Here is a 26,938-nt window from a genome sequence, read left to right as displayed (position 1 = left end):
CACAGCTACATACAACATAGGACACACTGATCAAGTAGTGTACGGCAATGAGATACAGGTAGACATCACCTAAATGTGACTGTGCATTAGTACCTAGCAGTTGTGAACCAAACAAGCAGTCAATAACACCATTATGGATAGTAAGCAAAGGTAAATTCTGATTAGAATGCACTGAGCACAAAATCAAACATATGTGCTACTTCGCATGGCACCCTACCAACATAAATTACCTCAAATTTGCGAGCCATCTTTTTTGAAAAGTGAAAAACAACCAGGGACGTAGCAATAGGGGGCGCCAGAGGGTCTGTAGGTGCCGACTCGCACCCCCCCAGATTCCCCCAATAACCCCACTCTTCCCTGAGGATCCTGCTCTCAAAATTGCAGAACAGAGGCCTCTTCTGAGCAGCGCATGCGCCAGTCCAACTACTCGCAGAAAAGGCCACTCTGCTCTATTGCTGGGGCAGGGAGGCAAAAACAAAATCACCAAGCTCTACCATCATTTAACTAAGGGGCCCAGTGATCCACTGTTTCACCCATGACAAGAACATCCCCATTGTCATCCTATTATTTCACACTGCTTAAAAAATAAAATTGTCCTGACAATGCGGACAATAAACCGACCTCTGTTTTATCACAGAATCGCAGATGTAATTCAAACAAACTTAGAAAGGGAAAAGAAAAAACAATTTGCAGGCATGGCCAGAAGGCAATCGTTGGAGTCCTGCACTGGGACCTAAGTCTTGTTAAAGTTTTAACTTTTATAGCAAGATATAGAGATTGGCTGTAAGCCAAGCTCTGCTGAACTGTGTTTATGTGGTGTTTGATCATCTGAGAGGCTAGAAGATCCTCAGTAGTTTTAAAGAGCATGTAATACAGATTGTAATTAATTGCAACTGGGTCCCAAGTAGGGACGACAGATATTCATACTGGAAAAAAGAACAAAAGAAAGCCAAACTAAAATGATTTCATTTTTAAATACAAGATAAATAGGTTGCTTCATTTTGGTGTTACCCAACTATATTATTATATTCTGTTATGTTATCTATCATTTCAATTGTATAATAATAATAATAATAATAATAATAATAATAGTAGTAGTAGTAGTAGTTTTTATAACCAAATGCATATATTTCTGGTATTGGCCAAACTCCTATTCAAAATTCACAATAACTGAATGCTTAATTTAACTGCATAAAGGAAAACTGTAATTCAAATGTATCAATAGCAAAAAATAAAATATACTTGAAAATTCTAATGTCTTGATTACAAGGTATTCTATAGGCTTATCCATGTTCACGTATAGCTTCCATTCCAAGTATCTGTGTCTTGTAACAGAAGGTTATTTTATATCCCACTCCAAAGCTTTAGTTTCCCTGCTCTAGCTATTCAATGAAAAGCTAGTCTCAAATGGGAAGAAATTTAACATATTCTTCATTTTCATCATTACGTGATATGAGATTCACTGGTCCCTCAGAAAGTAAATTTGATTCACTCCATTGCTTATTTGATTTAAAGAAAACCCATATTCCCATAGCATTATAATTAGACTTCAATGAAACTAATTAGCTTAAACCCAATCCACACAGAAGTCCACAGCACTGGCAGAGTATTCAAACAATGGTAGAAATACTGATCAAGGCTTGATGAACAATATTAACCTGAAAATGCTTTGTGCATTGCGGGGCGTATTTACCGTAAAGTTACAAACAGCTGTGTTTAGTTTATGAGTTGTCATCATAAACTTTGGCGCCGTCTGAAAATTTAACATAAGTAAATAAAACAGGCATATATAGTGGTATGATGACAATCTTTTTCCCTATATAGGAGATAGGCAACTAGTGTTTTTCCAGTTGTTGGGGAACTGCTAGCACTGCTCAGACTTGCAGGTCTTCAGCTAATGGCAAGCCACATTTTGAGCACCTTTGGGATGAACTGGAATGGAGATTATGACCCAGGCCTTCTTGTACAACATCAGTGCCGGACCTCATAAATGCTCTACAGAATGAATGGGCACAAAATCCCACAGAAACACTCCAACATCTTGTGGAAAGCCTTCCATGAAGAGTGGAAGCTGTTATCACTGTAAAAGGGGGAACAACTCCATTTCTACATATTACGGAGAAACGGTGGCATAGTGGTTAGCACTTCTGCCTTACAGCACTGGGGTCAAGAGTTCAATTCCCGACCATGGCCTTATCTGTGAGGAGTTTGTATGTTCTTCCTGTGTTTGCGTGGGTTTCCTCCGTGTGCTCCGGTTTACTCTCACACTCCAAAAACAAACTGGTAGGTAAATTGGCTGGTAACAAATTGACCCTAACCTGTGTGTGTGTGTGTGTGTTAGAGAATATAGACTGTAAGCCCCAATGGGGCAGGGACTGATGTGAGTGAGTTCTCTGTACAGCGCTACGGAATTAGTGGCGCTATATAAATAAATGGTGATGATGATGATAATATTACAGTATATGTTTTTGAACACAGTGCCATTACAGATCCTGTTGGTGTAATGGTCAAGCAACCGAATACTTTTGTTCATATAGTATATATATGTATATATATATATATATATATATATATATATATACATATATATATATATATATATATATATATATATATATATATATACATACTTTATTTTTTTGCAAAATTGCAAAGTTCAGTTATCTTCAATGGACATGACATTCTGCCATATATCCTGAAGATGGGTTCTCTTTAAAGATAACGATTCTTATTTGTGGAATTTTACAGTGATATGTGATTGTACTGAAAATAGATACAATGATGTAACTAATGTTACATAATAAAGGACAAAAAGTTTCCATGCTACAATATATTTCCCTTTTTGTCTGCACTGGACATTAAGTAGTAATGATAAGTGGTAAATAGAGAAGATCAGAGTAAAACAAGCAGCAGTTCATGATCTCTCATTAATACCTGCTGTTTTATGCCTCCTCAGGTTCAGTTATACGAAGTTCTAAAGCCAATTCAACATTATTTCACAGCTCCTCTAGGCTGTGCTGATACAGAATATTAGTGATTATCTTGGGAGGAGATGAAAAAGAAGGGGAAAAGATGAAAATCAATAAGTTAGGGTCGATAGTCTCACAGAGAGAATATTGGCTTATGCGACAAGGATGCTTATATCCAAGGAAGATTGCTTGTTCATTGGTAATGAAAGTCTGTTTTAATTAAAATACGACCAAGGCTTAATTGTCCATTCATGTCTTGTATTGTGATAAATTTCATTGATTTCAAACTGAAATGGCTTATTGGATATAAGTATATATGCAAGCAGCATAAAGTGCTTTGCAAGCTGATACAACTCATTATCAATTATAAAATGAATTGTACTATTTTGTTTTTCATTTTAAAGTAAAATGTATTAAAAATATATATTTGAACAGTATAACTACTATTAAATATTATTATTTTACAAACATGCAATGGTTGCACCATGCTAATCTCATGTGATGTGTTTATAAGCTTAGTCTGAACTTTAAAGAATAAAAATTTAGCTTTCAGCGTAGTCCACAAATACAGTAAATTATATAATGGACTAATGCTACTCTCCTCCCCTCTCCTAATAAGTTGAAGCACAGTGCTGTTAGTAACGCTCTTTCTTTGTGAACTTGATTGGAAATATTAGGGGCTGGGGGAGCATTAAAATCACAATTACTTTTTGGTGGAATTTTAATAAAATTTATGGATGAATTAAATCCATTTTTTAAAATATATAGGTTATGACTGGGCAGTACATTGCACATCTCTATGCCTCAGAATGATTGGTTGCAGCTATTTTTGTGATTTGAACACACTTTGATTCATATCACAATAGGCCATACTTGTATGATCCGGGAGCCTGCCGGGGAAGGTGGGCGTGCAGGCGGCGTGGCTCCAAAAATCACGTCATTTTGGTCCCGCCCCGTGACGTAATGACGTAAAACACGTCATTTTACAGCGGGGGCAAATGCCGGGATTCCCGGTGAATCGCGGCGTTTTGGACCCAATTCTTCCCACTTCACTAGGAAGTGGGCAGATCCAGGAGATTGCCACACTCTCTGGGAGTCCATGAGACTCACGCGAAATGTGGGAGACTCCCGGACATTCCGGGAGAGTTGGCAAGTATGCAATAGGCAATGAAATTACTAATCTAGTAAAACCCAGGGAAGCAAACAAGAGTTGCCTATATTTGCCTAGATTTCAAATGTGATACTGTATGAATATATTTTTTATGGTGAATTGAAGTTGGAAACCCCTTCAAGCTTGCCGTAATTCACATTAACCCCAACACAATCTGTCCATTCATGTCCAATTTCTAGCCAACCTCACTAAATTTCTGGCTCAGTCATGCCCACTACCCCACTCCTGTGAAGGGCCACTAAATTGTACTGTCCAGCTACAATCGGTGCTGCTGGGAGGCGAGGTCACGTAATGTTAAAGGGAACATGGCTGCAGTGCTATCTGTAGATGACTGCCAGACTCTTCCATGCAAAACAGCACAACATTTTTTTGCAACAAATTTACACCAGAAATGGATGGCTTGTGGTAACTCTTAGCCCAGGGGGCACACACAAAACCTGGACCAGGAGAGGGAAAGTGTATTTTACTCACTTTCAGCGTTTGGTTTAAAGATTTGCAGGCCAAGGGGCAAGTTACATTCTTTGAGTCACCTTTCTCTGTTCAGCTCTCAGTAATAAAGGTAATAAATAGTATTCAAAAAGTTGGCATGTTATGCAAATATTGAGTCTTTTAACTGCCAAAAATGCAGCATTTATTGTGAACATTCTGAGGCTATCGATTAATCCCTTCTACAGGGAAGCATAGTGTGATTAAATCTCTTCTTATATCATAGTGATAATGTCATAATCATGTCAGAAGCTTTATTACCCGTCTCCTCCAGACCAATAAAGTTTCAGTTCATAATGGGTTTAATAGTTACTATTATTACACATTGATTTTTCAATTCCTTCTTTACGCTTGCAGCACACTTGCCAAGACTGCATGTTGCAGAGGCATGCTCTTCATATTTGTTTTATCTATTTACTTTGCAGAAATACCTTTTTTTATGGTTTCATTACACATGCCCAAATCAATATTGTATTAAGTGTGCCACTGAATAACTGAGTGCATGGACCCTGACCTGCATCCTTCCCCCTTACTAGGTACAAGCGACCACACAAAGAGTAGACTTGGATTAACCTTTTCAATGCTGCACTACTGAAAGGTCTCAGGCATAAATATATATAAACAGTGGTCGAAGTGGAAATTTAGAAGTGGAATGAAAGTGAATGGAATTTGATAGTTTTACAATGAAGACAGTAGGAGAAGTGGCAGTATGGCATACCATCGTATATACAACTTTAGAAGTGGCGGTTTAGAAATTTAGAAGTGGCGGTTGTCGAAGTCAGCAAATTGGATAAAGTCATTTCAATTAAAGTCTAGCAAACTTGGTTGTCTTTGTCTGAAAAGATGCATACGGTACGCATCGACGTACAAGGGCACGCTACGGCGTGAAAGGGCGTACGCATCCACTACACGTGGCAGCAACAGTAATTGGTCTTTTACCATACATTCGCACAAACACGCATACTTATAAAATAGTACACATTATTGGTAGTTGCAACACATAGTCAGTTATGTCGAAATATAGTAGTATTTATATGTTATATCAGAGTTACATGCATATTAGTGAAATACACAGAACGGGTTAAAGGAATAACATCATGAGTGGTATCATAATGAACCTTGTTACATATCCTACTATTTGGTTCACTCTGCGAGGGAATCGCAGAGTGCATACGCAAGTTATGAATGATAGAGAATTATGAACTACTTAAGACTAAGGAATTCTGGCGGGAAGAGCAGAGCATACCCCCTGCAGAGAGGACCCCCTCCTTTGGATTCCTTAGGATGAACCAGCCAATGATTGACGACCCCTTGGACATTCCTGAGACCCGGACCAATAGATGCAAGCCATACCATCTTCATTGTATTACTGTATTTGATTGTGTATATAAGCAGCAGCTTGTGATCCAGAGTGCAGTCATCTTGTCCCCAGACTTCAGGATTGAATGACTGCACTGGATCCAGAGCGCCTGTGATAAGTAACGGCTGTATTTACTATTACTTCGCTTGAGCATATTTTTTCCACTTATTGCGAATAAATCTTTGTGCGTTGGAAACACAAATCGAGGTTTGACAATCGTTATTGGTTAGCGACGATACGCACATTAACACGGTATGAAAAATATAATTAAATGGAATTTGATAGTTTTACAATGAAGGCAGTAGGAGATGGGGTGGTATGGCATACTATAAAATGCAAATTAATTAATAAATTATAAACTCCCCATTTTAAAAATAAAAATATGATTTCTATCTTTATTTATAACTGTGTCATACCTTACAATAGTATATTAGTAGACAGTACAATCTTCAATGACTGGTACACTGTATACGAAAATTTGCATGTTACAGAGTTTATAGCCTATGAATAGAAATGGGACGATTGTCAATGAATGTTGTTGTTTGCTGTGGTTGGAATAGTGCTGACTGACAATTAAGACCAAATTCACCTGGCAAAGCAGGCAAAAATTTCACATCCAAATGCAGAGTGAGGGGAATCTTTCATTTCTCTGGTGCATATACAGTATTGCTATAATTATACTCACAACTAGACAATTTATTGTTGTGGTATACTTGCACTGACTGGGTAAAAGTATCTATGGGAAATTGCCAATTTTGCTTTGTATCATTCAGTTAAAATAAAAAGGGATTTTTTTTCTCATTATTTCCAAATTAAATCCATATCTGTCCTGGAAAAAAAACAATGTGAAATTTATTAGGGTACGTGACGTATTTTAAAATGATTTTCGGATTAGCCAACACATCCAGTAGGAAAACTGTGAAACATGGTCTGATCACAGAAGCAAGAAATACGCTCATCAAGAGTTCTTTTAATGTTTACATATTTCTCCTAGATCCTTTACTTAGTTTCATTTTTCTTCTATATTAATCTGTAGTTTTTGTATATTTGAATGTGTATTACACTTGTCAAAATACACTTTCCCATATGAAGTGCCCCGGGGAGATGCAAATGGCCTCCAATTTAGAGGATAGCCAGAGGCCTGGTGTCCACTTTCCCCAGCGTTGGTTTGTAGTGAGATAAATGCTGGGCAGTCTCCTACTACACAAACAATGCTCTGCTAAATGTGCCTTCTCCACCCCTTCAACTGCATCAATCATGTCCAGCCAAAAAAAAAATCTAATATTTGCGCCTGGCTACATAATTAGGTATATTAATGTGCACAGCTTCACTCAGCAAAGTATGCCCAGATCCACCCTGCTGCTTGCATCCGAACACACATTCCCCTGCAGACACACTTATTTTGGCTTACCATTCCCAAGCATTAGTGAAAACATAGGCTTATGACTTCACAGTGCTGCATTGCTGCAGGCCTGCAATTTTGCACTTTTATAAACTATCCTTATTGTCCATTATAATAAAGGTTTTTATAAAGTCTGCTGCATAAAAGCTGCAGAACTGTTATGATAAAAGCTCACAGCATATTAGGACATCTCATACAATAGAGACCAGGGGGTAAATGTATGAACATGCGGGTTCTTCAATACCCGCGTGTTCAGCGTGTTCGGCGATTAAATTTCAAGCGGTGCTGCATTGTAAAGGGAAACTTCCCTTTACAATGCAGCGCCGCTTGAAATTTAATCGCCGAACACGCGGGTGTTGAAGAACCCACATGTTCATACATTTGGCCCCAGGATGGTGTTCATGAAAGCTGGCAGCTATATAGAAGCCTTGGGAGGCTGTATATTGGATGCCAGTACGACAAGCCTGACTTATTATAACAGTGTTATGTTTTCTTGTTCTTTCCTGTGACTGATACACTTGTGTTGCTAAATCCATTTATCTCAGTTAAATAAAGTATTGATTCCAAATAATAAAATATATCCATGTAACCTTATACAATTCAATTAGACAATGAGCTCTGCTGGGTAGGGAACACAAATATCATAGATGATTTCTTTGTGTTGGTTCTTTCACAGATATGCTTTCTCTGCTTAAGATGGATTATTTTTGTCACAGCTAAAAGCTCTGTAAGTCTAATTACAATTTCCACCATCTACGAGAACCATCCCACATAACGGGAATTGATTACAAGAAAACATAAACCCCCCAAGATGTAACTTGCCCTCGCAGCATGGCTTTTCACATAATATAACACAAGCCAGTTTATTCCCAAATATAAAAGTGACTTCCATGTAAATCTTCTCTCTGTCTGCTCTTCACACCTCCTAGAAAGCATTGCCAGCACATTAAATGCAAGTTCACTTACACTCATACATGTAAATTACTTTGGCCCTAAATTACCTAAAGACATATCACATAAATTGAAAGAATATCTAAAGCTTGTAATTTGACAAACAGATACATTTAAATACTACAAACACTGATTTTAGAAAAAAACTTCTCTAAGGTGTAAATTTGCTTTAAGGAATGCAAGTGTCCTTAATTTCTCTCCATACTAGGATTAAACTAGAGATGGTCACTGACCCCCGTGTTTTGGTTTTGGTTTTGGATCTGGATTACCGTCGTGTTTTGGTTTTGGTTTTGTTTGGTTTTGCTATTTTGTTGGAAAATCAATGTTTTTGGGCATAAAGTAACCAAATTTAGTGTTCCACCTGTTTCTTGGATAAGTAAGGTAATTCTAAAGCTAATAAATTAGGAAGAAAACAGTTTAATCCCTGGTATGCCGTCCTCAATTCTGCACACGAACCTGACTGTCTTCCTCTCCATCTTAGTCTATTGGCAATGCAGCCATCGTCTTTGGGTGTATATTACACCATACACTGCTAGTTAAATATCTAAAGAAATGGACAAAGGCAGTTTGGTTTCTGTCTGCATCAGCCCCCCCCCCCCCCATCCACTTGTAGTAAAAAAGAACAAAAGCAGCCTGCATAGACTGTAGAACTAGAAATTTGAATATACAAAGAAATGGACAAAGGCAGTTTGGTGTCTGTCTGTATCAGCCCCCCCTTATCCACTTGTAGTAAAATAGAACAAAAGCAGCCTGCAAAGACTATAGAACTAGAATATACAATGAAATGGACATAGGCAGTTTGGTATCGGTCTGCATCATAATCATCAACATCCTCATTAGCGCCCTCGTCACCTCCACAAATCTCCCCCTCATCCTCTTCTATTTCCAAAGTGGCATCCTCAATTTGTGTATCACACTCGGGCTGTTTTGGGTACACTAACAGAATGCTCACGATTAGACATCCCACTGTTGGATGGACTCTCCACAGGGATTGGTGTCATTTCTGATTCAGAGCAAACATTATCCTCTAATGCCTTACTGTTATCTTGCAGCTCGGCTTTGACCCATAACAGTAGTTTTGCACCATTTGTAGGCTTGGTAACATTTTTTGATCTGCCACTAATAGACAAAGGTGAAGGCCTCATTCTCTCTTTGCCACTGCGTGTATAGAATGGCATGTTGGCAATTTTTTTTTTATCGGCACTTAACTTTTCCTCAGTTACACTTCTTTTGCGCTTCAACACGGTAAAAAAAAATTTGGTGTGTGTTTTTTTGACTGATTTCAAAAGACTGTTTAGTTTGACATCGCCTTTTCCAGATGACGTACTGGGAACACTACCATCAGGACTGGAGACAGGACCTGGTTGCTGATTCTGCTCATATGTGGACTGCTTAGAATCCATTATGAGACCAATGCACTTGTAATGCTACAAAATGTTTTAGATACTGCTGACAAATATGACTTTTGACAGCCAGAAATATTAATGCAAAAGAATGGGGGACACCCCAAAAGCACTTTGTTGTGCTAAATATTATATTTGAAGTCTGCTGACAGATAGTACTTTTGACAGCCAGAAATATTAATGCAAAATAATGGGGAACACCCCAAAATCACTTTGAAGTGCTAAAAAATATTTGGAATATTGCTGACAAACAGGACTTTTGACAGCCAGAAATATTAATGCTAAAGAATGGGGGACACCCCAAAGCACTTGTAGTGCCAAATAATGGAAAAAAAACCTCCTCTATCCTCCTCTCTTCTCTATCAATTGTTATCAGAATTGGAATCAGAATTGTATTCTCTGTCCCTGCTCTAATCAGCCTGTGACTACACCCTGCTCTCTCCCTCTGTCAAATGGCGATGGATTGCTGTGGAGGCGGGTATTTATAATTTTCAAGTATCGTGAGAACCGAGCCCCGAGATCCGACGACTTCACAATGATGTTCGGCCTCGATTTGGATTCCGAGCGGGCGGGAGAGTTGGTACTCGGATAGGCAAAGTTCGGGCGGGTTCGGTTCTCGGGGAACCGAGCCCGCTCATCTCTAGATTAAACCCATATGAAATTAGCCAGTAACTGTGACAAGATTAAATCTGGTCTATTATGCTGAAGTGATTAATAAAAGTAAGGCTTGCATGTCATCATTAGACTGGGAAAATCAAATAAATTTTAATGCATAGTATTTCATCAACTCATACTAAAATGCGTAGCTGTTTATAACATAACCATAAACCTTTACCTTAACTTTAACACTTGTGGTGTGTAATAAGAGACAACACACTGACCTGTTGGCAAATTAACTTTGTTTATTGCATTAACCATGTACTTAGTCTTGGTTACTGATCAATACTAATCAGGAAGTTCCATCCTCAGGAAATCCATATTTATCCACCATTTTAACCAAGCGCACCGTTGTAGTGTATCCTTAAATTGGGACAATACTGGAATCTGAACCTTCTGGGCTAATCGTAACACACCGCAAGCTAACCCAAAGGGGCTGTATTGCACCGAACCAAAGCCTGTACAGTGTTCCCCTGCCACTCCAAAAGTTGCACCAGCCTCGGGACTCCTGTCCTGCCATCTTTTCCTCCGGGGCTAGACCAGCACACTCATACCATACCTTAGCCTGCTCACCATGTGGCCCATTATACCTCCAGGGCTAGACCAGCACACCTGTACCATACCTTAGTCCATGCACCAAGTGCCCTATTATACCTCCGGGCTAGACCAGCACACCAGTACCAGTTACCAGAACTCTTGCACCTTCACTTGCACAGACTCGGGCCAGTACCATAACCTGGGCAATGAGAACACTTGATCTTGCAGTCAGGAAAGGGTGGTAGGAATGCTTGTCTGAATCCCAAGAGAATTGTATGACTCCTCCTTGCTCTTATATAGTCTATCCATTTGATACTGCCCCTCTATGACCTGTACATAGACATCACCACCTCTGTGCTTTGTTAACCCTTAGTGAGATCAAATAGTTATGTACACAAACCTCAGCTTTTAATCTCCCTCGGGCTTAATACATCCCTCAATTATATTTAGTAGAGTTCACACATGTATAATAACATACCTCTCAACTGTCCTGATTTAGTCAGGACAGTCCTGATTTGAGGGCTCTGTTCCTCTATCCCGATCAGTACAGCTTTGTCCCGATTGGTGGGAAAGTTGGAAGGTATTCTGAATTCTGTTTACTGCAAAGAACCGGAGCACGCGGCAATTAAGGGGTTTTAAGGGAAGGGGAGGGGAGAAGAGAATGAGGCAGCCTAGAGCTTTAAAAGCACAAGCCAAGCCCCTGGGTGTGGTTCCAACCCCATCTTAGCATGACCACACTTCATATTGATGTGCAACACACTCATCCTGATGCTGCCGGAATGTTGGGAGATATGATATTAAAGGCAGAAAATCTGTGGCTAATGCAAGCTTCTGCCCCTCCTTAAACAGATTCTTCTTGTTCCAGAAACCAAAGCTGAAGTCTGGGTGCACCACTGCAAACATGACTTCATCAAAGAGGATTTTTGACACTTTCGAAATGAGGGCTCTTTACAAGTTATTAGATACCAGTGTTATTTTCTATCATGTTTGACCTTCTAGTACTGAATTGGTCCTGGAGATACTATCGAAAATTTCATTATACTGCACAAAATGTATGTAATGCTGTAACACATATTCTTATGCATTTGTTCGTTTATTCTTCTGATATTATGTTCCAAAATATTCCTTCCTGGCAACGTCTTGCTAATCCCCCTTAATCTCTATCTGCTGTTATAAGGGTGTGCAAGTTAACAAATAAAATGATGTGGGTGACTAATCCTGTTTATGCGTGTCTGATTTGCATAGAGGTTTTCTTGCTCTCAAACATAACAATCTTTAACAGAGTTAAAATAGGTGAAGGCCGCCATATAAAAAATGAGCTTCCTATTTCGCAAGTTTTCGGTCAAGCATTTTACAGTTTATAAGAAATTTATATATAAATACAGCCAATGTGCTTGCATCAATATGCAGCGTCCAAACTTTCAAATGTAGGAACAATTCTGCAAGAGATGAGGTGAGTAAAGTTGCATTAGGCTGTCACCTATGTTTGCTCTACAAATCCCACCAATAGCTGAATTTGTCTAGTGCAAGCCTGGCCAACCTTTGGCTCTCCAGGTGTTGTGAAACAACAACTCCCAGCATGCTTTGCCAGTCAATAGACAGACAATAGCTGGCAGGGTATGCTGGGACTTATAGATGACAAAACCTGTAGAGCCATAGGTTTTCCATGTCTGGTCTAGTGTATCTCTGTCGCACAAAGATTTTGCTCAGTCAGGCAGAAAACGTATAGGTTCCATACCATTCATATTTTCTACAACAAAATGGTTCCAGCATCAGTTCTACTGGTTAATACTACTACATGCTTTACAGAGTGCACAAAGCATCACTCAGATACAAAGCTGCATTGTGTCCATAAAACAGGTACCAGATGCCATATTAGTGACTAATAATTTTCCCTCAGTTACTGAACTTGGCAAACTGCTGATTATTTCAGTGTACAAAAGCAGAAAATGATAAATTCTAGTTTACTTAGGAACATGATTTTTAAAGGAAGACAAGTGCTGTAACATATTGATAGGGCACTATTCATTTCATGTAGCTGTGTGAGGTATTAGCAAGCCACTGTCCCAAAACAAGTTTATTAACACAAAGATGAAACTTACTAAAGGTCAACATCACACATGATATTTCAAGATAGAAAACAATTTCTTTAGGAATGCTGGTACCAGTAACAGATAAATGTCAGGAACAGTAACTAAGTCCAGCCAAGACATGAGTCCTGAGGGAAAACTCATTTAATCTGCCATTTTCTCATTCGGGCCAATTCGCCAGCTTACATCTCTGGGAGACGCTTTTTAAACAGGTTTTCTGGTACAACATAAACAAAAACAATCAATGTAATGTTTGTAGTCCTTTTATACAATTATATTTGCCATGTAATTCACTTGAACAGCCAAGGATTGCTGCACAGTTCATTTTTACATGTGAAACAGTCTAAAATAACGATGGCCATTCTTGCTGTTTCTAGAAACTACAGGGACACAAGCACCAAAACAAAAATGTGCTACTATACATAAAGGACCTGATTCGAGTCCGGATGTACGACTGTTTGCGTAGCATATCTTGCATGATTTCACACTGTGCATGCGAAGAATCCAAACTTAAGTATCTGAACACAATTGCACGTAATTCATATCCGCACGACATCTGACACGTCCCCTTACGACTTCAGAGGGAGAACAGTACGCTTGTTTTCAGACGTATCTTTTACACCTGCTACAGGGCAGGTGTAAATGCTGGACGATAGTGATGACCGACACAATGGCGTAGTCTTTGGTTAAAAAATAACATTTTCAAAATGCATTTTATGCACTGTACTCATTGAAGAGTTAATTATTTAGTTAGTTAATTTATAATGATTTATACAACTAAAAACAATTATATGGATTAGACCTATATCAAATGTTTGTCCCGTGGGTTAGAATGATGGGGGAAGCGGGGTATCTAATAGGCAGCCACGACCCCTGTCACGCTGCCAGGAAGAGATATGTGGGAGGTATCCTTTAAATAGGGGCCCATTCTGTTTCATCCTTGGGAAGTCATTGCTTGCGTTTGTTCCATGTGCTGCAATCTCTAAGTCTGCAGCTATTTCCTGTTTGAGTTCCTGGTAACTGGACCTGTGTCCAAACTCTGATTTTTGTGGACTTCTGGAACGCCTGACCTTGGCTTGATTTTAGACTTTGGTATTTGTATGTAAGCCTATTATTTCAGCCATGTTACCTGCACAGCTTGTTTACCTGCATGTACAACATACCCAGTTACTCTTGCACAGTACCTGTGATTTACCAGTCCAATTTCTGTGTGTCCTGTTTTCCAGGGCCGTCTTAACAGCAATAAAGGGCCAATGGACAAAGCAATGCACTGGGGCCCTACCTACACAACAACTCACAGGAATAAAAATGTCAATTATCAATAAAATTAAGCTGATATTTATTGGTATCTTCAACAAAATCAGTGTTTAAACATTAAAACACATGCTGTACAGCAGATATTAATCCACACAAAAGTTTGAACAATATAACATGAGCCTTGAAGTTGAAACACAAGAAATTCAATATAAAAATGGTACTCAGTTGGTAGATCATACAGACGGAGATGGCACAGTACGAAACTACTATGAATTATTCATTATTAATCAAGTGTTCAACACAAACATTTGCAACATTTCTGAGGTGATTAGTCCACCTAAACATTTTAATAAAGAGGGTTTGAAGTTTCTGAATAAATCTCCTGGAATAATATACTGAAAAGTTGGCAAGCCTATGGGACCCCTATGCTTGTGGGGCCCCGGGCAACTGCCCAGCGTGCCCATGCGTTAAGACGACTCTGCTGTTTTCTGTTACTTGCATTGTTACGTTGTCTAGTCCATCCCAGTGAGATCCATCCTTAGAACTCATTTATAATTACTCTTGTACCTGTGACTGTTTACACTACATTCTTGTTTCAAGTATAATCTGCAATAAAGGGTTCTGATTTTATCCCAGCTCCTGCCTTCCACTCTCCAGTTTTGTTACAGCCCCAGTTTGTGAAATATTGCATTAATAGAGCCTCATGGCCATGCAGACAACACTGTTTATAATATAATATAATTTATAGTATTAATATGTTTTGTTTCTTAACAAAGTGTGTACTATTAAGGCTTTCCAAATAAAATATGACTACATGGCAGACTAGAAAGCTTCTGATTTTTTGTGTAACAAGAATAAGCTAGAGATAGTTGGTCATTTTGTTCTTCTAAAGCACACGCTGACATTATGCCACAATGAGCATTTGCAATTTCTATCTCATTGCTTCTCTACCTGCTAGATTGGAAAGCTGGCCTCTAAGCCCACCCTCTTACAAACATAAGAGGCAGACAAAGGACTTTGTAATTCTGCCGCAGCCAATCATGCATCACATATTTCTTTTCCTCTCTAGTAACAGCTAAGAAGTTTAAAAAGAAAGAAGGTGAAATCAAAGACGGTGCCTGTTTTATACAGACTGAAAGTCAACCAAGCTACATGCTTAAAAAGAGAGAGTGAGATTCTATCTTTCTCTCTGCAGACGTCTTGGGTTACCTGAGATCTATTAGCTATAATCCAGAATACTTTCACTAAGAAAGGTAAACCCAGGGTCAATGAATTAGACTGTGTCTGTCTGAATAGATTATTTTGCTATGACCAGAGAGAGCTGGTATCCACTAGCCTGTTATTACATCATTAGTGAGGGGCATGGGTATATGAATGGACCATGATCTAAGCTGAAGATATCAAATATAGCAGTAGAAAGACAATTCTGGCCAAACATGGGCTGTTTCTGCAGCTCAGGTCTTGAGCACATGTGGACACATGGGTGGACATACAACTGTTTGGAGCTTGCACCTAGCAGACCGGTCCCTTTCAGCTTCACTGAGACCCAATACTGGTCATTTTCCAACCATCATGCCTGATAATTTGATTGATCTTGTAATTCATTCTGAGTATCAGCCTTGTTTTGTTACTACAGAGCAAGTGTAGCCAGCTTAAAGTAATCTGTAATAATTACTGCTATTAAAACTTATTATGGTATAAAGGGTAACTAAACCTCACAAATGTCCATATGGTATAATTTATTATTTATTAATATATTGCCAATCATATTACGCAGGTCTGTATGGAGGATATGAAGTCATTCACATCAGTCTTTTCCACAACGGAAGTTACAATCTAAAATCCCTACCAAACACACATATATACATGCATACATAAATGCATACATTAGGGTCCATTTTGTCAGAAGCCAATTAAACTACTAGTATGTTTCTGTGGGATGAAACCATTGCAAACTTGGTGAGAACATAGAAACTCCACAAAGAATATGAATACAGTATAGGAATCAGTATGACATAGTAACTTTACATACATTATTTAAAATAATAATACTAATAATCAAATAGCAGGTTTTTCACCCCCCCAACTGTCTCTATTTAGCATGACAGTCCAGATTTAAGAGCTCTGTCCAGCTTTGTCCCATGGATCAGAAAGTTGGGAGAGATGTCCTGTCCACTGACATCATGCAGAGCAGCAGTGCACAGGTGCCGCACACACCTACCACTGGTCCTTGTGGCACTGTATTGGTGTTTGGAAGGAAAGAAGGGTGAAGGTCAGCCTATGGGGGAGTGACCGCATATAATGTCCCAATTTCCAGAACTACAAATCTGGGAAGTATGGGTTTATTTCCGGTTTTATTATACACAGTAATTGGTTTATGCCGGGCCCATGTGCCATTTGCTGCCTCAAAAAGCTTTTCTATGGCACAATCACAAAAGGCTATGGTGTTACAGCATATTTTGAGTACAATCATAACATAAAGTGGCCCTGCTCAGGTATATAATTGGGTAGCACTGACATATGGGGATTAAGCTGTTCAAAGTACAATATCTGCTCAATCAAACTGATAAAACCAATTTAGCAGTAGTTAAAGGGGATTTCAACGTGCTCACAGTCAGAGGGCTCTGATATGCACTTTCCCAATTCTCTGCTAGTCCAAAGATTTAACCTTTAGTTAGTGCCCTCTGGAGAACGTCACAAAAGGCCAGCGCATTTGTTTCAAGACGAGATGGTGTCTGGGGCTCTCAGAAGTCTGTGAACATGACCAGCATCGAGGAAGACGAAAACTTCTGTCTCTTTTGCTGTCAGATAACACCTTGCTAAGTGACTATAAAAGACATTTCACAGTGCTGGCAGTGGCTCAGTTGGAAAGGGGTTAAATAGCTAGCAGTAGGCTTAACTTGAGCTATTGTTATTAATCTCTTTTTTTTCACACAGCAATTCTATCCATTAGGTTAAACAGCTATCATGGGAGTCTTCAGCTAACACTAAAAAGAAGAACAGCAGTTATTGTTATGCAGAGTTACTGTAACTCTTTAAAACAGAAATTCAAGCTATTAGATTGTGCTAAGAAGCAGCGTAGGCTATGGAAACAGATATGTCATTCACTAGCATTATACAGTGCATTAATAAACCAATGTGAGCCATCACTACTGAGTGATGCTGTTGGGGGATGTAGTAAATATGTAAATTGCAATATATATATATATATATATATATATATATATATATATGTATATATATATATACAAATATATGTATACACACACATATATATATATATATATATATATATATATATATATATATATATATACACATATATATTACTGCTGTGCAGTGAGACTAGCAGTTTACATCTGTATGGCGGCATGTATGTGACATCTGTCCTCACACACTGTTTAGACACTATCTTCTCATTATAAAACATTATTGATTGCCTCTTTTCCAAGGCACTCTCTGCTTCTGATTTCTTATTCTTTCCCAGCCAGCCATAACCTTTGTGGTCAGGTTCAGTGATATACTTGTGTCCTTGACACTATCCTTGGTCTGCCAGCTGTATGAGTCCTAGGCACAGCATCTAGTTCATGCCAGCTAATGTTTAGACCTGGCAGTCTCCTGTAAATCCCAAAAGATTTCGGCAGCAGCCAAGCTCCACGATTTCATTTCACACCATCTAAATGATTTATCAGAGTCATTGCATGGGCCAGGATTCAGAACTGCTTTTAAGGGCCCATAGAAAAGGACTTCAGTTTGGCTCATTTCGATGCTTTGCCATTTTTGTCCACAAAATTAACTCTTTCATTTATAAAGGTGGAGGAGGCTTTAGTTTGACTTTAAAAAATTGAATATACACAGCACAAGGCCTTAGAAGGTGTAAAGGCAAGACATTATATAGGACTTTTCATGTAAATGAAGAATACCAGCATGCTTGTGACCAAGCTGTGTAATTAATACTGATCTGCTTTTATCAACAGATGACAATATTGCAATACACTAATAAACACTATAGAGGTCAATACTTTTTGAAGCCAAGCTGATGATTCTGGAAACAAGTAACTGTCTTATTTAGATGTACATCTGCATTACCAGAAGTTTTTTTGATTGGTTTACTGAAATCATCATGATTAAGCCTTAATGGTACCTGTCTAGCCCCCATTTTGAAAGAAAATTAGAATGTTGCAATATGACTATAGACATGTCATGGATATACTCACAGATGTAATTTTGAACCTAAATAAACATCAAATAGAATTACATGGTTCTTTCTCTCTGTTCCCCACCTGGGGAATTTGGCAAGAATACAAATGGCACTGTGCTTGGGATCTGCTCAGCAGCATCTTGTTGTCAACATTATACTTTTTGCAAAGTGAGCAATTACGAACTTGCCTCTTCTATGCAGACTATTTCACGGTGCTGATAATGGACTGACTACAGAGAAATGACTTTGGCCTTTATTTATTATTGTGTGGAAATAACACAGATTTTCTATTGCTGCTAATTGCAGTGATAGAAAATCAGTTATCGATGCAATTTACCAATAAATTATCCCCAGAACAGCTAAGTGATACTCACCTGCACAGTGATACTTGCTGCCAGCAGTAAGAGTAGTCGTTCCGCTTTGCCAACCAGTCTTGGGTGCATCTGCACATACATGACCTGGCTTGTCGGTTCACATGTGCATCGTGGAAACCTTGCTAAATAGGCTTCCCTATGCAAAACATGGTGGTAGCCATTGATAAATGGGAGAAGCCCTATCTCTGACGAAAATACCCATTTTTGCAAGAGATAGGTCTTTTCTCTGTGCAATAAATAGAGCCCTTTGTCCCACAACCCCTCATGTTTTGCTTTTAAATAAATTTGTTAAGTTATGCAGGGATAGGCAATCCGTGACTCCACAGCTAAAACTAGCAATCCCATAATGCCTTCCTTAATCATCTCTGGAAATGCTGGCTAGAAACAAATAATTAGCATTATGAAGGAGTAATAAAAGTGGTAATTGGCAGAAAAAAAGAATTTTCTGCGGTGAACTCCTTTAAAATAATTAAGTAAGGTTTGACTTGTGGATGTTTCATATTGGATTTACTTGTGGTTTAATTTAGTGGCCATTTAAATTTTATATTATATTTCTATCTTAGTTTTCCAGGTAAAATCGTACCTGCTAACAAACATTCTGTAATACATCATCGATTACACATATATTTTATGATGTATTTTCAGTAGAGCGTTGTCTAACTTCAGAGGCTTTAGGGATTTAGGAATTGAATAAATAAAGGTGTCCCCTTCATACTCCTGTTCTAAGTATAATTTACTACAAAGGAATCAATACCCTTTTGCTGTTTTCTTTCATTAGAGTCAGGTTTCCTATTGTAGAGTTAGGACAAGAGTAAGGTTGGTGAAAATCAATGACAGCTCCCTGGCATGGAGCCTTCACACAGAGATCCCAGTATCACAGTTCATAGGAAAGCAGCAGAGCTGTCACCAGACAGCCTGCCCTGTGCCCTCGTCCTGCCGCAAAGGCACATAGGAACAAATGGATCCAGCAGCACTTGAAATGAGTGAAAGGGATTCAGAACAAACACACATATTTCTGTAGGTAACATAAAAGGTTAAGGCGGGCGCAGGGTACGCTATAGTCTTAAAGGTAGTAGATTAAGGAATAAGAAATACCTCTTTTTCTCCAAATATCTCCTGCTTCAGAAGAATGGTTAAATATTTATATTAATTATATAAATACTTCTTTAAAGAAACTTGTGATTGATCTTTGGCACCCAGAATTTTCTGAACTATAATTCTTATGATCCTCTATGAGCCATTATACCATGAGACAGTCATTTCCTGGCTTTCTGTATTAGCCACCAGCATGTGTTCTGCAGCATGCACATTGCTAGGAATAGAGTTGCTAGGAACTGTTATTACTATGTGCCAGAGGCACTCTGATTTGAATATCAGATTGGAAACTCTTTATATAGTGGACTGTGGGCAGCACAGTGGCCTAGTGGTTAGCACTTCTGCCTCACAGCACTGGGGTCATGAGTTCAATTCCCGACCATGGCCTTATCTGTGTGGAGTTTGTATGTTCTCCCTGTGCTTGCGTGGGTTTCCTCAGGGTGCTCCGGTTTCCTCCCACACTCCAAAAACATACTGGTAGGTTAATTGGCTGCTATCAAAATTGACCCTAGTCTCTCCCTCTCTGTCTGTCTGTCTGTCTGTCTGTGTGTGAGTGTGTGTCTATATTAGGGAATTTAGACTGTAAGCTCCAATGTGGCAGGGACTGATGTGAATGAGTTCTCTGTACAGCACTGCGGAATTAGTGGCGCTATATAAATAAAAAAATGATGATGATGATTCTGAATGGCTTTGGATCCAGTGTATATGCAACTTCTGCATGTCAGCCCTATTAACAAGACAGACCACCAGGTCACAGCACCTCTACCTAATAGCAATTATCAAGTGGCTAAGTGTGGGTTCAGTGGTATAGACCCTGGGCGTGCTGAACATCCCTTCCACCTCTGATACTGCCAGCTTCCTGTCTAGGTAGCTTCTGTCCTTACCTGATACTATAAAGCCTAAGGAGGTTCTCAGTGAAACTGGGATCTCCATAAAGTCTAGCAGCGTGGCATCCTGTACACCCTGCCAACTGAGTATCACAAGTTCACCTTGTAGCCTATCAAAAAAACGATGCTTTGTAAAAGATGTACAGTATCCTGGGTCGGTTAACAAGGAGGCTTAAAGAGCAAAACCTCAAGACTTAGGCAGCACAAACACAAAAATATCCTGCTGTTCTGCTTCCAATAGACCCTGATTAAGTGTTGATCATGATTGCTGATACTTTTAGGTTCAATTCATGCATCTATCTATGGCCAATTTCTTCTTAAGTGTACAAGTGTGTGTCACCTGCTCCATCCATCTTCAGTCGGTTTTATAGTCCAAAATGAACTTACCTCATTTTGCCCCCAAATTCTTTATTTCTTTATAAATGTAATGGGAGATAGGCATCTTAAGTAAATTTATCAGTTAACTATTACTGGTTTCTAGTAATAGCAACAAAGAGAATGAGTGGTCAGCATTACAGCAGCTTCATTTTTAACTCAAAATCCTAAAGACAAAGGTAGGCAACCTCTGCGTCGCCAACTGTTGTGAAACTACCGATACAAGTATAACATGACACTGTGTATACAAAATACAATAACGGTAAGTCTTTCTGAGAATCAGCAAATCAAACAATTTGCTGTTTTACATCGTTTATATGCACACTTATTTTAGAAGTTAGAAGCGTCTCATTGAGAATAACCAATTTAGCCACATAAAATAAACGGTATCACTACTATAGACTGTAGTATCCTTCTGGCTGACAGAAATGACAATCAACATAAGCACATTTTCATATCACATCCTGAGGTGGAAATCTCTCTTTAATTGGGATACTCTTCTGTCATTTAAATGCTAATTACAATTCCATTTTTATGTCAGTTTCTAATAACCCTGGCACCCAGCCTGCACTTAATATATATCTCTCCACAGGTAGAATTTTTCAATACAATACAATTCCATAATGATTAACATACTGTTTATCTTTTGAAAGGTACTCTGCACCACATAAATGGAAGTGATGTGGTTTAGAATACAGTATGTTGCAATGTAATTATTAACTATATTCATATGTATGTTGTTAAGTGCATTATGTGAGATTTGAATCTGAAACACAGATATTTTGAGGACTGGTTATCAGAGGAAAAGTTCAGCCCCGCTAGCAAGAAAATAGGTTTAACGGATAATTGCAGCATATCTATAAATATTCTCGGATTACCGCTGTCAGCAATGACCAGCCACGTGACACATTTTTTCTAGAAAATCTGTAGCTGTACTGTGCCTTCTGTCTTCTCAACTTATTTTAAGATAAAATCAAATTTCCTAAATTGTCATGGATTATATATACAACTATTTATTTGATGAGCTCTTGGTTAACTGTACTGATGCTCTCTCTGGAAAGCACTGCATACACGTGGGGCATTATATAGATAAATATGTACAAGTGTGGTACTGGTTGTAATGTTATCTGCTCCACCCAATCTAATTTATTTCAACATCCCGCATGATCTCATAGGGCCTGACTCATCAAGGCACGAATTCTGAGCGCAACCTGCATTCATTATTATACACATGTTGCTGGGGACCAGCTGGGCTTGCCTTGCCACCACCACCTAGAACCGCTTCCTTCTGGGTAACTCTTGCTGCTAGTGTTCCAGCCCAGGTTCCCTTGTTGAGTACCTGGGCTGGAACACCTGAGCTCTTTCTTTAGACCAGGGTTGCTGTGGATGGTTCCCTCTGGCTTATCACACTGGCCAGAGCTGCAGGGTAGTGGGCTGAGCGTTGGTACTGGATGCTGGGTCCCAACCTTAGAAAAGTCGGAAAATGGAATAGATTGGTCTAATCTGTAGGTAAATGGAATTCCAGCACAGGTAATTAGGCGTCAAAGCAGGATCTTGAAGCAGTGATATTTTATTAGCTCAATTAGTCCTTATAAGGACAATTACATGCCGGTTTGTGGTACTAGCGATTTTTACAGAACCTACAAATGGAATGATACATTACATGGTCAAACAGTGCTCTTTTTATACAGATTCTGACATTCTGTGAGCAGCACCGCAACATCTGATATATACCGTTCAATAATTAGCATCAGGATGCAATATGTTCTATAACCTTGGAGTTAATGCAATTTTATACTTTAACAAAATTTACATCAATCTGTTATTTCCTAAAACTTGCTGGTTGTATTATTCAGACAGGTTCTAAGATACATTATGAAAACCACCCCTGTGCTGAAAGTGCTAGGGCTCTTCCCTAAAAGTGTAAAACAAAAGTGAAAAAAAGTTTAAAACATTATTATAGTTTGTGGAACTACAAGTCCCAGCCAGCCTGGGCTGCCATTAACAGTCTGGACATGCTGGTGCTTATAGAAATACAAGCACCAGCATACCCATGGCAGCCAGGGCATGCTGACATTTAAGAACCACAAGTACCAGCATGCTCTGACACCCAGGGCCCACTGAGCCATGTAGTACCACAAAGTAAAATTTTAATAAAACACACACCACTTTTACACCACATTATTTTTAAAAATAAAAAAAACCTCAATATCGTTAGGAGGGGGCACCACATGCATTTTTTTTTTTATTCTATTTTTTAACACAGTATAGAGCCTGTGGGTCCGTGGGCTATAATGCCATCCTTCCCTGCCCAGGTTACTCCCCGAACATGGACACTGTAGTAAGTATCCTCTGCATGTGCTGCCACACAGAACAGGCCTGCATTACCGGCCGTATCTGCTGGTTTTGATTTTGCGGACGATGCACTCAAAATCACCATATATGTGCCTTGATGAATCATGCCCATAGTGTGTGTCGCTTAATAGCCCAGAAGCAGGGTAGACCTTACGTGAAAGGATGGACATAAGAAGGAAAAATTAAGGAACATGTGCTGTGAGGCACTAATGGGACTCTCAAAAATAATAAAACATATAAACTTTATTATTCTCATTAAAAAAAAACATATGACTGTATCATTTAATCAATCCTCAAATGAGGGTATACTTTAATAGCGAAATATTAAAAATTAAATGACATGAAAACATTAAACCCCAAAAAAAAATAAGTGTTTAAAATAGCAGATGACTGCAAATCTGTGTTGCTGTCTATAATACCCCTATTATGTATTATTCATACCTATCCAATAGTAGGGGTTAGTAGTTCATTATTATGATCTAGTGTGTCTGTAGAATTTATATACCATATTGATAAATGGTATATATAGTTAATCAATTTAATTGATATGGATCATTTATCAACAATGACCAGGGTCAAAATATAAGCGACCATATAGAGCCAGTGGTGCTGTAATAGATTATATCCTATATGTATTGCTTAATATAATGATGGTTTTCAAAACAGAACACCTTAACAAGCCAATGTTCTATGGGCCGCGTATGCTCATGATCATGTGACCATAAGCAAAACTGTCTCGTGTGAATTTCACCTGTATCCGGCACTAAGATTTTAGTATAATGCGCTAATGCCTAATGGATCCATTTTAATGAGTCTGTACATCCTCAGACTCACAATCTTGCAATTAGTATGTAAAGCAATCTCATGTAAATTCCTCAAATACCCAGCACTAAAACTACAGTTATATATGCTGATACCTAATAGGTTAATTTCCAATGCTGTAGTTCAGAGCATCCTGTGATTTTAGGGACAATAGTGTCTTACAAGGTAAGAGGAGACTAGTTTGGTAACTGGTAATGTGGACCCTGTCATGTACTCGGTCTAGTATGGCACAACTTATAAAAGGTAGAGATATATATATATAATTATTGCTATACAAAAATGTGTCACTAGTTCTTGAGGACGTACCCAGTGCGATACACAATTGTCCAGTACTTACGTGAAAGAATATCTGAAAACTCTCTTAAAAAAACTTCCTGAGATACAATAGATCCCCAATTCAAAGGACACTAACTACATGCACATGTGCCATTAGAGATAATACTTATTGCTGTATGTCATGATTATAGCCTAATCAGGATCATTTTGAAAATAATATGATCTATCCTAATATCTGAATTTACTTTAGAAAAAAGATGCCAGCAAATCACTGTGTGTAAACTAATAAGTGGTTAATATATTTCATACTTTCCAACTCTCCCTGAATGTCAGGGAGACTCCCTGAAATAGGGGTGATCTCCCTCACTCCCTGAAGAGTCTGGCATTCTACCTGATGCTGAGCCAGTACAAGACGTGATTGGCTTCGCCATTTGTGGCATGATGACACTGTTCAGAAATTGTGTCCTATGTCCATGTATTGACGACTATGGAGGTAGCCATTTTCATGGAGACCAAGATTTAATCAAAGACTGACAGGTAAGACAACATGATAACAATAATGGAGACAGAAATGTTAAAGACACTTCAGTATCTAGAGATTCCCGGCGGAGCAGGGCGACCTGCCGGTTCTCTCCCCTGCAATAGATAAGTGGCGGGGAGGCTCTAATGATGCAAATATTGCGTCATCTTAGCCCCGACCCCTGCTGTAATTGGCCAAAATTGTGACAATCGTTTAGGAGGCAGGGTCAAAATGATGGGATTCGCCAAGCCCCGCCCCCGCACGCCCACCACACCCGTGATCTCCCTGAAGCCAACGAGGAAAAGTTGGCAAGTATGATATATTTTGGTAAAGGAAACATACTTCAGGGCCTGCTTTCTGTCAACTTCCTGGAATTGTTTATTCAAAGATACCCTGTTATCACAGGAGGGCAGTCAAACATTTGTTACTGCTCAGTAAGAAGCTCCAAAGACACTAAAATACTGTCTGCAATTCCTTCGGAAAGAAAAAATATTTGGGCCAATCCAAGTTCATTATACATTCCTTATAGGAAACATTAGTACTTCCCATAATACATATTTCTGTGTAATCTCTGATTGATGTACTGTATGTTGCTCAGTGAATCAATATAACCAAGTCAAGTTTCCCATATATACGTAAAGACAGTTATACCATGTTTTCTGGAATTAATGCCATATCTCTGCTATATGCCAGAAGGGATCTGTGGTAGATTTTTAAGAACCTATTAATATAATTGTTCTTGAACAATGCAGCAATAAATTGGTGTAAAACACAGTAGCATGCAAACACGGCTCCTTCAGTGATGGGGGGTTTGGGCAAGAAAGCAAAATGGTTTAAAAGGTAGTTAATTATTTTGTAAGTTTTACGTTTTTGGGGATCAACCTGCTACTGAGAAATTTTCCAAACATTTTAGCTTTCCCCAGACAAATGAAGCCAAAGAATACGAGTGTGGTTTCTGTGCTTTATTTTTGTTTTATTTTAAGAAATTGTTTTGCAATTATTTGTATGTATGTCTCTTTGTTATCATCGTTTTTATTCATTCTTGTGACTTTTTCAAATATTAAATCCCATCTAAAAATATACCTGTGCTCTTACATAATTTACATGTCCGGTAAGTTTGGTTTTTATAATGCTACATTTATGCAGATATTTGTTAACGGGACTTGTTGTGAAACTGTAAATTAGTTTTATCTTTTAATTTTTATCTGCAATCAGTTTCCAATAGACCCAAACACGAACTCAAACTCTTGACCCTACAGAAAATCCACATAAAGCCACTTGTCCGTATATATGGATTTTTTGGGAGTTTATATGAAGTGCTTTGATAGGTTCTTAGCAAACCCGTGAAGTGACTCTCCAATCAATTGAATTGATTGTAAAAAAAAAAAAAAAAAAAAAATATTTATGCTTTTCGTTGCCTCATTTTTCACACTCCTAGAAACAATGCAAGGAGAAAAATCCAATTGCATTTGTAAAAGGAAAAAACAATTGTCCAGATGCAGCCTTGCACTACTGATGAAGCTGCTGCCAATCTGCAATTGTCAAATCACAACATATTTGCTGATGAGCAGAAACATCTGTTTTGCAGCAAACTTACGTATACTGTGGCATTCCAGTTTTGGTTGAACTATAGTATAGGTCTATATTGGCATGCTGTCTGTCTGTCCATAATCTCTTATGGGACCTGTTACCCTTGTGATTTACTGTTGCACTCTCGCCCAATAGTCAAAAAGAATGATGCATTTTGAAT

At 38.6% G+C, this 26,938-nt stretch overlaps 1 protein-coding gene across 2 annotated transcripts in view; it reads right to left on the bottom strand.

Annotated features, from left to right (window-relative positions):
• Nucleotides 1–26,938, bottom strand: part of PLXNA4 (plexin A4) — a 591,306-nt gene that overhangs the window by 196,270 nt on the left and 368,098 nt on the right. The gene's annotated exons all lie outside the window — the stretch shown is intronic.

The sequence above is a fragment of the Mixophyes fleayi genome, chromosome 4 (genome assembly GCF_038048845.1).
Source record: "Mixophyes fleayi isolate aMixFle1 chromosome 4, aMixFle1.hap1, whole genome shotgun sequence".
NCBI classification, from domain to species: domain Eukaryota; kingdom Metazoa; phylum Chordata; class Amphibia; order Anura; family Limnodynastidae; genus Mixophyes; species Mixophyes fleayi.
The sequence above is the reverse complement of the archived record's forward strand: the minus strand, read 5'-3'. Positions and strand labels throughout refer to the sequence as shown.